We start from the raw sequence: 16,526 nt of genomic DNA on the forward strand, positions 1-16,526 counted from the left end.
TCTCTGTAGACTTTGCTGTAATGGAATGGTTAATCTCTGCTCTTTTATTTTCTGATCTTCAAATACTGGTATCACAGGTCCTATTGAGTTACAGCTTCCATGTTTTTAGTAAGGTTTTGGATCAATTCTTGTGCAGAACGCTCATAATTGGACATGCTTGGCTGTTCATTACTTTGTCTTTCCGCACTTAGCACAATTCTATGTGAATCATTACTTTGTACAGGAGTTCCTGTAATTCTAGCTTCTCCTATCGGTGCACTCGGGACATATCTTGTTTCTACTCTTTCAGGAAAATCTCTGAAACTTGATGGTTGTCTTGGCGTTTCATTTATTCTTTCTTCTGTCATCTGGGCATTTGGTGTAGTCCATAAAGAACTTGATTGATACGGGGGTGGTCTCCTATTTAATATTTCTTCTAAAACAGCATCCTCTGATTCACTTTCACCATAGCTTTGATTTCCTAATTCAGTATTCTTTTTCTTTTCTGTACTTTTTCGTCCCTCATGTTCTTCTACCAATCTGACAGGATACATGCCATCGCACATACTTCCATCCCTCCATCTTCGCATTCTAGTTTCATGTGTTTCTCTCTACAAATCTCAACCTCTACCTCTCGGTCTGAGATGGCTACTTAACCTCTCACTCTCCATCTCATGCATCTCATCTTCCCACTCAACCAATGCTTCAAATTGAGTTGGTCTGGGTCTCGGTTCAAGTTTCATCATGTTCTCTCTCAAATTCCTCAAAATAGCCAAATCAAATGATCCTCCTTCTGGAAAGGCTAACACACCATCATCCTTAGTATAGTGTACCCAATTTTCCAACCAAACACACGTATTGTAACCATATTTCGTCAACACATAGGAAGCAGGTGTTTTCGGTGAAGGAAGTATTTTACACTCTCTCGTAACTACCTCTTTGTTTTTTACGAACACTTTTTTCAACTTTTTAAACCATGAAGATTTCTTCTTGTCATCATCATAATAGTAGTATGAAATTTTTGGTAACTTTTCCCTGCTTTCAAAAGATCGCGTACTACTCTGTTGCTGATTCCGTAACACCAACCTATCACAGCGCGGTTCGCACTAATGCACCAGTTAGAACACGATACGTCACTATAGTGCTTAACCAATAGCTTTTGCTGCTTTCTGTGATGAACCAATCAACTCCTACTCTGTCTTGGTCACGTGGACCAATCCCAGCGTGACACTTTTGACATCACCCGCGCTCCCGCTTCTGCAGCGCCGACTGACCCCTCCTTTACAGGGGTTTTTCAAGAAGCCATATTTACAAGATATTTTACAAAATCAGTTAGTGACTTACACAAAACAATTCCACTAATCTGTTTCGCTAATAAAGTGATAGAATTTTCAATCACACAAGTATTCTGTAACCAGAGTAGACGACGCTTATCTCCTCAGAATCTTTAGACTCGTCGATAAAGCAACACTACTGGCCTTACCCTTTTCACCTCCTTAGAGACAATCCCAGAGTTTCACTTGAACGCGTATTGCAATATCATTCACACACGTTCATACGGAAAACCCTATTCATATATACATGAACTCTGTATCACCAGTAGGCAGCGCGTCCATCTAACCTGCCACAGAATTCCTCTATCGTTAGTAAAGTAGACGCCGCTCCTTTACCCTTCTTTCAAGCTCCGGTTGAGTCCTACTATTCTCCCAGCAGTAAGTTTTAATCAGGATGCATGGAATGATCCCTATACTTGAAGGCTGAGATTTCATAGACTGTCCTCACTATACATTTATCCTTTCATACCTAAGGTCCCTAAACAGTGATGTACGACGATACCACCGCAGTATTCGGCGATACTCCTTATTTTTTTTTTAAACAGACTAATTCACTGTGCGACTTTACCTTGCCACACTTCCTCCACCTGCAGACAGAGTCACTGGCTTCACCCAACACTTGGAAGCCTTTTCAGGACTTCATATAACATAATAGAAACTCAACAGATGTTAGTCATAAATCTATGGATCAACTTGTATATAGTACTTTATACATAACCCTAGCTAATTTCCTTAGCAACCACTACTCTGCTACCAAGTAATAACTCCTACAGTGCTGCCCCAGAAACCATTTCTAATCAATACTCACCAATTTCCCTGAAACCTTAAAACTCACAAATCATGCACCAGTGGGGCCCATAACACTGTGCATTCTACCCTGTTCACTTACACTTGGCTTCAAGGCTTTGGTGAATCGCAATGGAGAAATGCTGTAACATTTGGTGGAGCGTCTAAACCTATTTAGCTATTTATTATTTACACCTGCAGATTATTACACTTTACCATGGTTTTAGTCAAACTTTTAATTTATTCAGACACACCACCATTGTGGCAATGGATCTGCTAGAAAGAAAATTAGGCGTAGGAAAATCACAAGACTAGCTTTTAAAATTCCATTTCCCAATTTTATTAACAGCAAAACTTTATTATGTCTGACATTTATGCATTAGTAAATTCTTTATTCAGAAAATCTTAAACTTTATTTCAAAAATGATCATTTTATTTAGAGCTCGGGAAAGAATCGCTTTATTTTAGAAAACAGTTAAAGTTTAGCAAAGAACAGATAGTTCCAAATTCATTTGTTCCTAACATCCCTAACTAACACCCTCATCTTATCCTTCAATCCTGCAAAGCAAACAAGTAAAAAATCATTAGAGTCTTACTTCCAGAAATCGGTCATCAGTCGGACAGCACCTCCAGATGAAATCGAAAAAGCGACACCTTCTAGTCAAATCTAGGGTTTTTTATACCCTAATTCTCTAACCTAATCTATCTAAAAAGTATCTATAACTACTTTGTCATACTCTGATTGGACAATTTCGGGATGGGTGAGCATCATCTCACCATTACAACATCATTTTCTCGATGGTTCAGCAGAAAAATAAAGGGTCTTTGTTTTAAGACAGTCCATAGCGTAACTATTTCTTCTAGTAGATACATCGGCACTCTTTCCCATGATCACAACGTCCAAGCGTCCATGTTTGGCACTCATCCTAGGTTCCGGGCTAAGGCAGCTTTGAACCTCCTCGAGCACAGGCAGTTCACTCTGACTTGCAGGTTTTGGCGTGCCTGCGCTGTCCAGCTCTTGCTCACTGTTTACCCGAACGTTTATTTTAACTTAGGCCTCAGAAGCCACTTTTGGAACTATCACAGAAACAAACATAAATTCATGTTAATTATTGAATTAAAACCCATTCTGTTTACCTCCCACCATTCTAATGTTTCCCATTAGTTGTTACCTAGCAGAATAAGCTACATAAATGCATTTTATACTTACTTTTTCGACCACTCCACAGCACAAACGAATACAATAAGCACATTCAAATTGCATTTTGTTTATAATTAAACTGCACATTAATTCCCAACACAGTAACAATACATATTAGCTAGTTTTTATTGCAACATGCAAGCAAAGTTAGTTTTCCCGTGTATAATGATAAAATAATGTGTGCATCTTACTCTATGGTTGGTTAATTTAAAAAAACATACAATTAGTTAATATTAATGTTATGGGACATTAATTTCGAGAGGGGTACACAAAATTTTGCGTTTGCCACCTCGCTCCATCAATGACTTTGAATAGTCTTGTAACTCTTGTAGTCATGTTGTGAGAAGGATGTTAATACAACATACTAGGAATATATGGCTCTGGAAATATCTGGGAAAAGGTATTCATTTTGTAAGTGTAGCTTTGTTCAGCTGTAAATGTTGTTTTGGACCGTGTTCTCTGGAAGTTGACAATGTGATGTGTGTTATATGTATGTTTTCTTAACTAATCTCTCTGTGTTGGTCTGTGCGAGGTCCCTTCACTATGTCATATTCATTTGGACATTCCAGAGTTGTGACATTAGCAGGTATATGATGCTGTTCAGACGTACAAGGTGGACATGGATTGGTCCTGGGAATGTCTGTCACAGAGTTTGGGTGTACAAAGCCAGTACCAAGACAGCTTGCAAAGTAATAGGATGGAAGTTACCTGGCTTCCTTTAGAAATATTCTTTGTGGTACGTTGGTCCGAAAGCAATATGGGTGCCATCATATGATCCTAGACAATGTCGTGTTGTTTCCTATCTATGCCTTCCCCTTGGCTAATTCCTCATTGTCTATGAAATGGATTTAGCTGTTGATGTGTCTCTTCACTGTAGGCCAAAGTGCTTGTAGCACCTCACTGACATTTGTGTGTGACATTCTATCAGATGTAAGCCACACTGGATTGGAATGAGCCTGTGGTCAGAAACAGTTATACTGACATGAATGAATGAATGAATGAATGGAGACATTTATAAAGTGCGACATTCACTCTGAGGAGCATCTTGGAACCGGCAGAAACATGGAAGTCTGACTTGAGGAGATTAGTGAGTGCGTGGGGGTGTAAGGATCAGATGAGAGATAGATCTGAGGCAGCAAAAATCCATATTTTTAGGAGTTTCTTGAACATAGGTTCAGACTGCACCAGTCTCAGCTGAGTGGGCAAGCTATTCCAGGCTTTCATTCCAAGGACTGCTATTGACTTTCCTCCTCTGGAGGTCAGGTGAAAAGGGGATTGCTAAAAGGGTTCCCGAGGAGGACCGCAAGAGCCGTTGAGTGATATAGCGTCTGATTCTGGACCTTAGATATTTTGGTCCTGTTGCCCTGGTGGCCTTGAAGATGATTATTCAAATGTTAAAGGGAATCCTTTTATGTATGGGCAACCAATGGAGTGTTCTAAGTGCTGCTGCAGAAAAGGACCCCCTAGGTAGTTTTGAAACCAGCTGAGCTGCCGTGTTTTGGACTGCTTATAGTCTTTTCAGAACTGCTTTTTCTGCTCAGATATATTGGGTTAGACCGTTGTATATGTGTCACTGAGACCACCATTACTTTCAGTTGATGGGTCCAGGACTCCATAAAGCAAAGTATTGAGACGTATATCTGAGTGGAGCATTGTCTGTACATTGCACAGTCCATGATGAGTGAAGATCAAGTGTGCAGGGTCAAAAAGAGTGTAGCATCTTGGTTAGGGTTTCAGTCATAGGGCCTCATGGTAGTAGTGTTAGCTTTCGTATCTGAACTTACCTAGACTTGACACATGGTAACCTACGTGATTAAAGATCAACACTAAAATTGGAGAACGGTAATTGTAATCACTTCTATGTCACTTTAATACCCCTTGAGGAGTCATAAGCTGCCTGACTAGTGAAATTCAGTAGTAACATAGGAGACAAGTGAGAAGGGGCAAAAGGTGTGTAGCATCTTGGTTAGAGTTGGAGTGACAAAGCCTCATGGTAGTTGAAGTCATTTCTATGTCACTTTAGCAACAATTGACAAACAATCAGTAAGCCGTTGCTGTTTGCAACAAGCATTTAAAATAACCCTGGGCGTAGTTTGCGTAGTAGCGCTACATATAGCTACGCGAAGTGCACTTCACACTACGCAAACTACGCGAACTGCGTAGTGCGGTAGGGAAAATGCTGTTCGCACTGATTGCATAGTGCCGGATGCTCTTTTGCACTGTGTAATCATTGCAAACTGCATCTTGCACAGTGCAAGCGGTTATTTTCTGCCGCTTGAGTAGATTTGTACTAGAGCAGCAGCTTTCTCAATGCGGACTGGTAGTTTCTGGTTGTACGGCATTACAACGCGGGCTTTTATCCCGCATGCCATTACAACGCAGTTTTTACAACGCAAGTCATTACAACGACTTGCGTTGGGGGGCGCTGGATAGTGAAATAGTTTAATTTTCTATTCCAACTCCAGCCCACGTTGACAGTAGGGACGGTGTTGGATAGAAAATTAAACTATTCCCTATCCTACAGTGCCCTCCTGCGCAAGTCGTTGTAACGACTTGAGTTGTAATAGCAGCGCTGTAATAGCAGTGCGGGGTAATGCCCGCGTCGTTATGGATGTTTCCCGGAGTTTCTCATCGTGAGTGGTCGCAAGCATACGCGACCACTCGCAATGAGAAACCTGACCTCCCCGCATTGAGAATCTCGCCAGGAGGTTTATTTTCCATGCGCGCGATCGGCAACTTGATGTTGCTGATCGCAAATGAGGAACAAGTCTCGCTGGGATGTTATTTTGCTCGCTCGCGGTCGCCAACTTGACGTTGAGGACCGCGAGGAAGCAAAAAATGCCCGTCACGTGTTTTTGCACTGTGCTACGTACAATTGGCGTAGCGCGTAGTTGTGCAAAATATGCACGCTCTGCGAGTGTAGCATAGTCCTATGCCCAGGGTTAATTTAGAATGGACCATACATTTACATGTTCATACATTTAATGGGTCCTGGATTGTAATGCATTACTGACAGCATTGCAATATGTGGCATATCATGGAGTTGGATACAAGTGCTCTGATATGCAACACTACACATTGTCACAGACAAACCAACATCTCAGATACTTTGAGTATTGCATGTTACGAAAGAAGATGGAGAACAGAATATGAAATGCAGAGTTGAAAGAAAACATGACATTGTGATATTGTCTCAGTTATTGAAGTGTACCTTACCAGAGACCACACCCCCTCAATTCCTGACAAGCCCTCAGTATGCAGGACGGCCAGGACCTTTTTCCTACCGGTTGAGAATTGTAGTGGTACACCGGGAGGGCCACCCCTAGTCCTCTGAGCTTGCAGTTGGTGGTTGTTGTACCTTCAGCCTGAGGTAGTTCCAACTCTTCCCTTTGTCTCCTTGTGTGAGCAGGGTGTTACCAACAGCATTCACTCTGTTGGATATCCTGTCCCACATTTCTATTTTCCTACTGAGAGGAGTCTGCTGTACTTCGAACTCAAAAATGTGTGACTCTGCCCTAATGATTTCATCCACCATGACTGTCAACTCATGCTCAGTGAAGCATTTTTTTTGAGCAGGCATAGTGAAAAATACAAAAATGTGAGTGTGCATGTGAATGAAAAACAAACATGTAGTAGAGTAAAGGTGCCAAAATAAAAAGGTCACAGGTGGTGAAGAGTGCCAAATGGAAAGATGAAAATGTGTTGCATTGAAATGGTTGTCTCTGTGTCTTGCTGTGCTGCAGTTAGGAAGCAAAGGATGTTGGTCAGGGATGGGGTGTGTTTTATAGTGTGATTTGCAGGCGTGACCACTTGCCAAAGCACATCGTGTGCATAATGTTTCATTCCATCCGATAGTCACTGTTTTATATTTATTTTGCAGCATACCGTTGCGGTCAACCGCTGTTGGTTAACCACAGTTTGCTGAGCACTGCTGTGAGACCACGAGTACGACTGTGTAGTTGTAATATGCTCAGCAGGTGGACCGCGGACCTAGTGGAATTGTTCGATTCACTGACATTGCAGACCTCGGCGGTCCCACCGGGTAGAGGACCTTGGCTGCGGTTGGAGTTTTAGACAGCACAACTCGTAATATGGCAGGTGGTAGATCGGCGGCACAACGGTGGCATGAGCGACGAGAATGCGGTTACCGAGAAGTCGGCCGCCAATTTGTAATAAGTCCCAAGTGTGATAGAGGTTTAGGACTCTCTGATTTCTAATGATATTATACGACATCAATGTATTTTACAACTGCATCATTTTTCTACTCAGATTTCAAATTTTGATAATTCAGTCATTGAGCTTATGTTAAAGAATCTTCATATACACGACCTCCATTTGTGCATTAATTGGAAGTCTGGTATAAATTGTTAAATCTCATCTGGACAAAAAGATAAACATTTTTTACTCAACATAAAATCTCCGTAATAAATGCAAAGGTGCCTCTGAGTTACTGCCTGCATTTATTGCCAGCTTGTCAGAGAACATCATAAACAAGTGGGCTGATCTGTCGATTACAAAACCGGAGACTTATATTAGGGAGCTAGCCTAAAATCATTATAAAATTTATTTTTCCATTCCATTTGTAACTTTATTTTCAGTCACTGAGATCATAAAGGATACATACTTCACATATAAAAGATTGCATATTAGTAAAAGGTAATGCCCAAATACATAACAATGCATTGTTATTAAACACAGAATTATAAATCGCAGTTAAAACATCATACAAAGTCAGGGCATCCACCTACATGGGACAGCAGTACACAGAATATTAAACATCTTAGCAAATTCTTGCTCCTTGCTAATCATAAAAAACAGATCACAATTCTTGTTTGAAATAAAGTGACCAATGCAGTGCATATTTCTCTAAAATTAAGAGCCATGTCAAAATATAGCTTTTTGATTCCTGACATTGTTAAAATTGCAAACAATCAATACAAACTATAAAATCGTTCACTAACACAGAGAAGAATTTCATCATGTGTTGCACAGAAATACGTGTTACATTAATTTTAGCTTGATGCATGTGCGGCTTTATGGAAGCATCTTGCCCCTCATGCCGCTCTAGAATGACATACAAATATTGCTCGTAGACACAAAACAGGAATTTAACCACCTACCTCACTTTCTAGATGCTTAGTATGCCTTAACCATAGTGCCATTAGATATCTTACTAATCCAAACACAAGTACTCCGCATGTGTTGGTTCGCATGATTCTAAGAGCGTCTAAATACCTCCTGGTGCCCACATTCTTACAGAGTGGCACAATACACTTGAGCTGATGGTTGTGATAGCAAGGACATGCTGGATACTGGTCATCCACCTCACCCACTCCGTATCATTTAGAGCTAAGCACTTTAATGGGGAGGCTTCCTTATCTAAATTGAAAATATAGCTTACGAGCTATGGGTGGAGCAATTTTGTCAATGGTCGCCTCATAGTGCACAATGTTTTGGATCAATGAAATGTAATGTTAGTTTTCCTCTTCTCTGCATCACAATTTTGATGGATACGAACTCCCAGTAGAGGCATTTGATCCTATCTTGGCATAATAGGCACATTGAATCTGGGGAGGACCAGTGGGTACCCAGCCCTAATTTCTGCAGTGATGACTTAAGCATGCAGAACCAGGGAATCTTCTTTGCACACTGAGGGGCCATGAGGTCACTTATAACTTCCAGATACAATTTGAGGACTTCACAGCTGATGCCAGAAAGTGAGGAGTCTGTGTTCTATTTTGTGGAAAATCTTTCTCTGTGCAAGATCTAAATATACTGACGTGCGAGCAGTACTTGAGGAAAGACTTAGTATAGATCTCAAAAACGTATGTTCCACAATGTCTTAACTGTTTGTATTTCCCATAGTTCCACACCATAGAGTACAGACGCTATACATTTCAAGGACTGAGGATACTCTTCTATATACAGTCCTACAGAGGATTTTGGCTAAATGTGCAGTCTACTGGTTAAGGGACAAGTTGGCCTTCTCCAACTGAAGGCCCTAGCTCAAAATGGGTGGAAGTCTGAGACCCAAGTAATCAAAGGCCGATATCTGATGTAAACGGGTATTACCCACTAGCATACGTTTATTGCAGCAGCTCGCCTTGTGGTTAGAAAAGAACATACACTTGGTCATAGAGCTATTAAGCTCCAGCCCCAGCTCATCGAAAAAGGAATTAAAGAGGCTGAGCAGTAGGTGGAGCTCCTACTGTGACTTCGAAATCAGTAGGGTAACATCTGCGAAGAGGCGGGGTGGAATCCTCCTCTCCCAAGTTTGAGTGCATCACACCTGTCGCTGCTTAAGTGCTCTATCAACACATTAATAGAAAGGGAGAGCAGCATGGGGACGAGGACACATCCCTGTCTGACTCCACAATCTACCTTGAAGAGTTTGGTCACCTGCTTATCCTCCCCACATCTAACTTAGGCCATATTATTGGCATGCAGCCTAGCAAAGATATTCATGTTCAGCAACATCTTCTAGAGCTTCTACTAGATCGAAAGCTGTGTATAAATCAACAAAGGCAACAATAACTTGCTCCTATTGATTATCACCTCTCTCCAATATAAACAAGAACACCTAAAGACATGATCTAGAGTAATCATATTGGCTCTGAAGCCTGAAAGTTAGACAGGACACCCTATCCTAAATTCCAATCCTGCACATGTACATGTTTTTGCTTGCAAAAGATTTTTGGGATGGAGTCAATAACGCTAATGGGTCTACAGTTCCCGGGGTATGACTGATCTCCCTTCTTGTAAATTTGAAGGATCTTTGCTAGTCTCCATGAGGAGAGAATATACAATCCAGAAAGGATGGCATTGGATAAGATACTTATCTTGGGGCCCCACACTTCTGGGTGCGCTTTATACAAGTCTTTAGGTATCCGGTCTGGACCAGGGGCATGGACAGGAATACAGACGTCGATCGCAGCCAAGGTCGGATTTAATGAGAACTCAAGGGTACTTAAATCATCTATGACACCATCATATAAGGATATTCTATCACTCTGCTCATCATTAATAAGACTGGGCGGAGTTCATGGAGTTCTGCTATGCGGAACTCCTCGAAGTGCAAACAAAACTCTGCCGTGCTATGCAGAGCTTCTCAAGCGGCGGAGTTTCTTTAGATAAATGCCGTTCGCGGTGATTTTCAGTGCCAGGTGCTTGTCCGTATTGTGCAATTATCGCGAATGGCACCATGCACAGCGCAAGCGGGTGCTGCTTCCTTTCTGCCGCTCGAGTATATTTTTAATCGAGCTGCAGTTTCTCAACGCGTGCAAACGGTTTCTCAACGTGAGCGGTCGTGAGCATACACGACCACTCGCAATGAGAAATCGGACCACCTGCGTTGAGAAATCTCGCCAGGAGGTTGATTTTCAACCCTCACGTTCACCAACTTGATGCTGAGAATCGCAAATGAGGGTCAAAACTCTGCTTTTCGGAACTCTGCGAGCTCTGCGTAACGCAGAGTGCAGAAAACTATGCAAACTGCGCAAGCGGAGCTGAGTTCACCGCTCAGACTTAATCATTAATCCTATTTGTGTACAATTTGCTAAAATTGGCCACCCACTCATTTGGTTGAACACAGAAATGCAACTTAGTTGTGGGGCCATTAAGGCAGACTGTCGCAGTCCTCCAAAAAGATTTTTTATCTTTTACGATCATGGCTTCATGTAAAGAAGTCCACAGAGAGTTCTTCCCCTCTTTTTTAGATAGAGCCAGAACGTGCCTATGCCTGGCTCTAAACCTCCTCGTATTTGCACTGGAGTTATTACTTACTGCAGTTAGGAGCTCACTTTTACCTAACCTATATTCACAGTTGTACCAGGAAGCAGACTTAAGCCTCTTCTTTCCCCCTGTGAGATTTTGCCTAGCAGTTCCGTAACTTGAGAAAACAGGGAATCGTGACTTAAGCTCATCGTTACCCTCTTATGCTCTACAGGGGGCGGGACAGGAGGCCTACCTCTTTCTGCACTATGGCTTTGGCTGCCTCTGATACTGGAGGTTTTTTACCACCCAATTCCACATAATGAACTTCCTATTGTTTGTCGGGGAAAGGCCACCCAGATCGGTGTTGCCCCTGAGTATTGGTTTAGTAACTGAATTATCTCAAAACTGTCAGAGTTAGGGCATGATGGTCCTTTAAGATCTGTCCACTGCAATCATATCTAAAACCGCTGGCAACAACTGCACATCACCAAGAAATAGTCAATTCTACTATGGTGGCCTGGCCTATTGACTGTCATTTTACCTTGTCTGTCTGAGGGAGTCCTGCAATTTGTAGCTCTTTAGTCATAATTGACCATTTGTGCTAGTGCCTGGCCTGCTTTAGAGGTCCATCTCACACATGGCAGATGTAAATGCAGGATGCCCCACTGGTAGTATCAATCCTCTGGTAAATCAGAAGGAGTGCCTGTGACTGGTTTAAATGTGGTGTTAAAATTTCAAGGCACCAGCAGGAGACCATTCCCTGTGAGCTCAGATAAGGATTATTCTAGCACATTTAATTCTCTAGTCTTTGCAGTGCAGGTTCCTACTATATTATAAACATTAAAAACTTTTAAGGGCAGCCCTGAAGTGAGCGCAAGCCTAACTGCAATAATGTCAAGGGAGCCAATAGAGATTTCCCTGATTTTATATAGAATGGCTATTTTGACCCACATTCCCAGCCCCTGGAGGGTCTATCCCGGCCACTCTGTACCTCATTAATACTATAGGAAGTGAACTCACTACTATGAAAGGGTGACAGTCTCCACGTCTCTTGGAAGTTGGAAATGTCACGGGAATCCATGAATGTGCCCCATTCCACCTCAGAAAAAAATGTGGATATCCCTGCTGTATTCCACAACAGAACAGTATTTTGAGTGATGGTAACTGAGGCAAGGTCACAGTGAGGGGATCTCCAGTCATCGCCTCACTGCCGAGATACTTGATTGCATGCACACCCTTCCCACTACTCACAGGTGGCCACCAAGGAGACCTTGAATGGTCCATATATGGGTTCATGTGATCCTCTCCAGCTTCAGTGTAAAAATGTGGTGGCATGGGAGCAAAAGCCTGGTTGAACCGGCCATCATCAGTAGATTTCTCCTCCCTTCTTGGACTTTCCTGGGCGTCTAAGTTCATTGAAGGAAGATCAGTAAGGGACCCACTATTTGTGTCTCTCACAACTAGAGCAACACCACCTATGTCTAGACTGACTTCAGCTGCTGGGGTGAGGTATTTAACCAATAGGCGGGTATTGGCTTGGGGGATAGATCGTGAATCTTTTTCCATGTGACCATCAACTACATTTATATGAGAGAACCAAGCCTCGACCTTGTCATATTATTCATCGGGGCTAGAAAGCCTTTCTACACCCACTATGTCGGTTCTAGGTATGCAATAGCAATGGTGGACTTCTCTGAATCAGTGTGTAATTTTGTTGGTAAGAGCTTTAGTCTTCCCCTGTACCCACTTTCAACTTGTAGATCTGGGTATGGTATATTGTGGCCTGAGGAGACCCTATCTGCCTGGGAATATAAAACCCATTGCACACCATCCTTCTAGATTGTGCCATTTAAAAGCTCTCCGAGGAAGGGCCACACCAGCTCATGGCTCTTGGACTCCACTTAAATCCTTCTCTTAACTTCCTCCTTTGAGGTCACGCCCAAGGAAACCAGACTGGTTTCCCATAATCCTTGGATTGCTACTTTGATGGAGGAGGGGGTTAGAGAGAATATGGGGAGATTGGTGAGTATTCCCCTGGGGGCTGGATAATGGTATGCAACAAAAGGTTTGGACCCCCATAATTGCTGTTCAGTTGTTTTCCCACCCTTTCACGTCCCCTAATACGGAACCTTTAACAGGTTTAGAGGTTTGTGAACCATGTTCCCTCTCCTCAAATTTCTCCACGGTCTTCTTCAGAGCTGCGACCTGCTCTCTTAGATCGCCAATTAGATCCATCAAACAAAGAAGAATTGAATAACATTCCAAGCTGGTAGAGTTGGTCGCATCAGCACGAGACCCCTTGTTTAAATCAACGTCAGAACACTGAATCTGAAACAGTTTAGACTCTTGATTAATGCTTCCAGATTCAGGGGGCACAATACTTTCCTCCCCTACAACAATGCAACACACATGTGGGGTTTGAAAAAGATTTGGGGTATATGCTTGGTGGGCGTAGCTACAGTAAGATTGGTAACATTACCACTAGAGGGAAAGTTTGGATTAATTATGTCCTCACATTCAGCTAGTAAGTAATCAATTCAGCCCATTGCGCAGTAGCCAGCTGCTAAGGATAGGGACTTCTTTTTTGCTTTTGTGGACGCCGGGACTACTTTGGCTGCATTTCCTTTTCCCATTTTAGAACTGGGAAGTAACAATATACTGAAACTAGAGAGTAGCCATCCCCAACAAGAAGGTGCTTCAGAAAGACATAGGGCCAAGCATATACTCAACAAAGACTGATGGTCCTTCAATTCCGGGCCTGATAAAGTACAAGTAGGTCACACAAAGTGCCACTCCCTAAAAAAGGAGACGGACATGGCTCTCAACGACAGGATGAAAAATAAAATGTCACAAATTCTCTTAGAATTCACTTTGCAGGAGCAGCAGTATCAGGGCTGCAAAATGGGGGAATTTGAGAGGCCCAGACAGGCATAGGCCACACAGCAGCAGAGAGGACTAGTAAATAGAGGCGTGCTGGTCTGGACGCTTGGCAGTTCTTCACTGCTGGCGAGTAAACAGAATTCTGCCCACAGTTGCTTTTTAATATTTTTATCGTGCTTCTGCCTTTGCTTATTTGCACAATGTATGTTTGCTGCTCGGAGGGGTTTTAAAAACGATTTGGGTTTTTAAACAGGAGGGATTCAATCTTTATTGATTGCTGCTATATCCTCTGCCACATTTACTTTATTGGAGGCTTCCCCTGTCCGCCCCGGCTTTGCCGATTGTTGCGGAGGGAAGACCTCATTGCTCCTCACTTCCGGCACCTTCTTCCGCCGAGGTCAGCGTTCCAGTGGCCAGGCGCGACTATATAGAGGCGTGCTGGACTGGACACTTGGCGGGTTTTCACTGCTGGCGAGTAAACAGAATTCTGCTCACAGTGCTTTTTAATAATTTTATCGTGATTCTGCCTTTGCTTATTTGCACAATGTATGTTTGCTGCTCGGAGGGGTTTTAAAAACAATTTGGGTTTTTAAACAGGATGGATTCAATCTTTATTGATTGCTGCCATATCCTCTGCCACATTTACTTTGTTGGAGGCTTCCCCGGTCCGCCACGGCTTTGCCGATTGTTGCGGAAGGAAGACCTCATTGCTCCTCACTTCCGGGCGCCTTCTTCCGCCCAGGTCAGCGTTCCAGTGGCCAGGCGTGACTATATAGAGCCACGCTGGCCCGGAAGCGCAGCCGAAGGCGCGCCTAAGGCAAGCCCGTCTGCGCCCGTCCGCGCCCGTCCGCACCCGTCCGCACCCGTCCGCACCCGTCCGCGCCCGTCCGTGCCGGGACCGGGCCTAGGGCCAGTCATGCTGTCGGTTCTGACCAAGTCATTGTGAACCGGCGCCCCTACAGTCGTGATGCGCTCCTATCTTGGAACCCTGGCATACATTCAGGTCAGAAACGCTGCGACTTGGCATCTGACATCGATTGGGGATGTCCTGGCTGCAAATTCCATTTCAGCACTCACCAGCCTAGAATGCACATAACTGATCAGCAAGTACCGACTGTGCAGGCAGCCCTGATCAACGCACGGCCTATGGTGGAACATGCAGCAAACATTTATGAGCTCATAGCCGACAATAATCTGGATATTCTGTTTATTACAGAAACATGGCTCAGAGAGTCCTGCGCACCGGTTGTTGAGCTAGCTATCCCTAGAGGTTATCGCTTGGCCCGGGCCGACCGTAATACGGGGAGAGGGGGTGGCACTGCTGTGGTGTTTAAGGAAACTTGGGCATTTGTATGTGCAAAATCCACGAATATTTCGGAGGGGGAGGCTGTCGACTTCTCCTTCACCTTAACACCCCATTTTACGCTAGGGGGCACTTTGATTTACCGCTCCCCCGGGCAGTTGGGGACATTTCTAAAGTCCTTAGGCGAGTCCCTGGCGGAGCGAGTTCTTCGCTTTCCCAGGTTTTTTCTCCTAGGAGACTTTAAAATTCATTTCGATTCCCCGGAGGCCCCTGATACATCGGCCCTCCTGGATCTCCTGGGCTTAACTCAGCTGACCCAGTGGGTCTCCAAACCCACCCATTCTCAAAGCCACCTGATTGATCTGGTGTGCTCCAACTTTGCACTAGATGTTAAAGAACCTCTGCCGGTGACTTGGTCCGACCATGCCTTTATCACCATCTCATGGGCTTTGGCAAAGGCGTCCCGACGTCCACCTCTTCCCCCGGGCCTTTAGCCCGTAAGATCAATATTCCAGGGTTGGTGGAGGCCCTGTCTCACTCATATGTAACTCCTGCTGTGGATCTGGAGGGTGCAGTTGACCAATTTAACACCTGGGTCAGACAAGGGGTCGAATCCACATGCAAACCCATGCCTAGAGCGCCACAGCGGGAGTCACCCTCTCAGCCTTGATATTCTGCTGCGTTAAAACAACTCAAGCTGAGTTGTAAGAGGTTGGAATGCCTCTGGAGGGTGGCGTACTGCCCTTTAGCTAAATCTAAATTACGTGCATCCCAGAGAATATATTACACTGCGGTGAGGAAAGCCAAAAGCGAGTACTTTGCGTCTAGAATCTTGAAGGCTAATAACAACAGCAAAGAGATCTTTTCCATCGTACAAAGCTTTATGTCACCTCGAGCAGAGCTTAAGTCCATCCCCGTCTCCGCAGGGTGGTGTGAGGACCTTTCAGCTTTCTTTATTAACAAAATCAAACTCATTGAAGAAGGCTTAGCCTTGTCTACTACCTCCCCCACGCCTTCCCAGCACCTACAATCTGCTTCCCCACTAACGGGTGTTTCTCTCAGTTCGACCTAGTGGAACTGTCAGACATTCTTACCATCCTCAAATCGCTAAAATCAGGATCTCCCTCAGATCCCTGCCCAGCCAGAGTTCTGGCCGGAGTGGTAGATATTGTAGGTATGTAAGTCACGGCCATTGTTAATAGGTCGCTGCAGTCAGCAACGATGCCCAGACAATGGAAGCAGGCTAAACTCCTTCCGCTGCTAAAGAAGCCGACGGCGGATCCTCTTATAACGGCAAATTACCGGCCTATCTCCCTGTTACCAGCTCTGG

Source organism: Lissotriton helveticus, chromosome 8, assembly GCF_964261635.1.
Source record: "Lissotriton helveticus chromosome 8, aLisHel1.1, whole genome shotgun sequence".
NCBI lineage: Eukaryota > Metazoa > Chordata > Amphibia > Caudata > Salamandridae > Lissotriton > Lissotriton helveticus.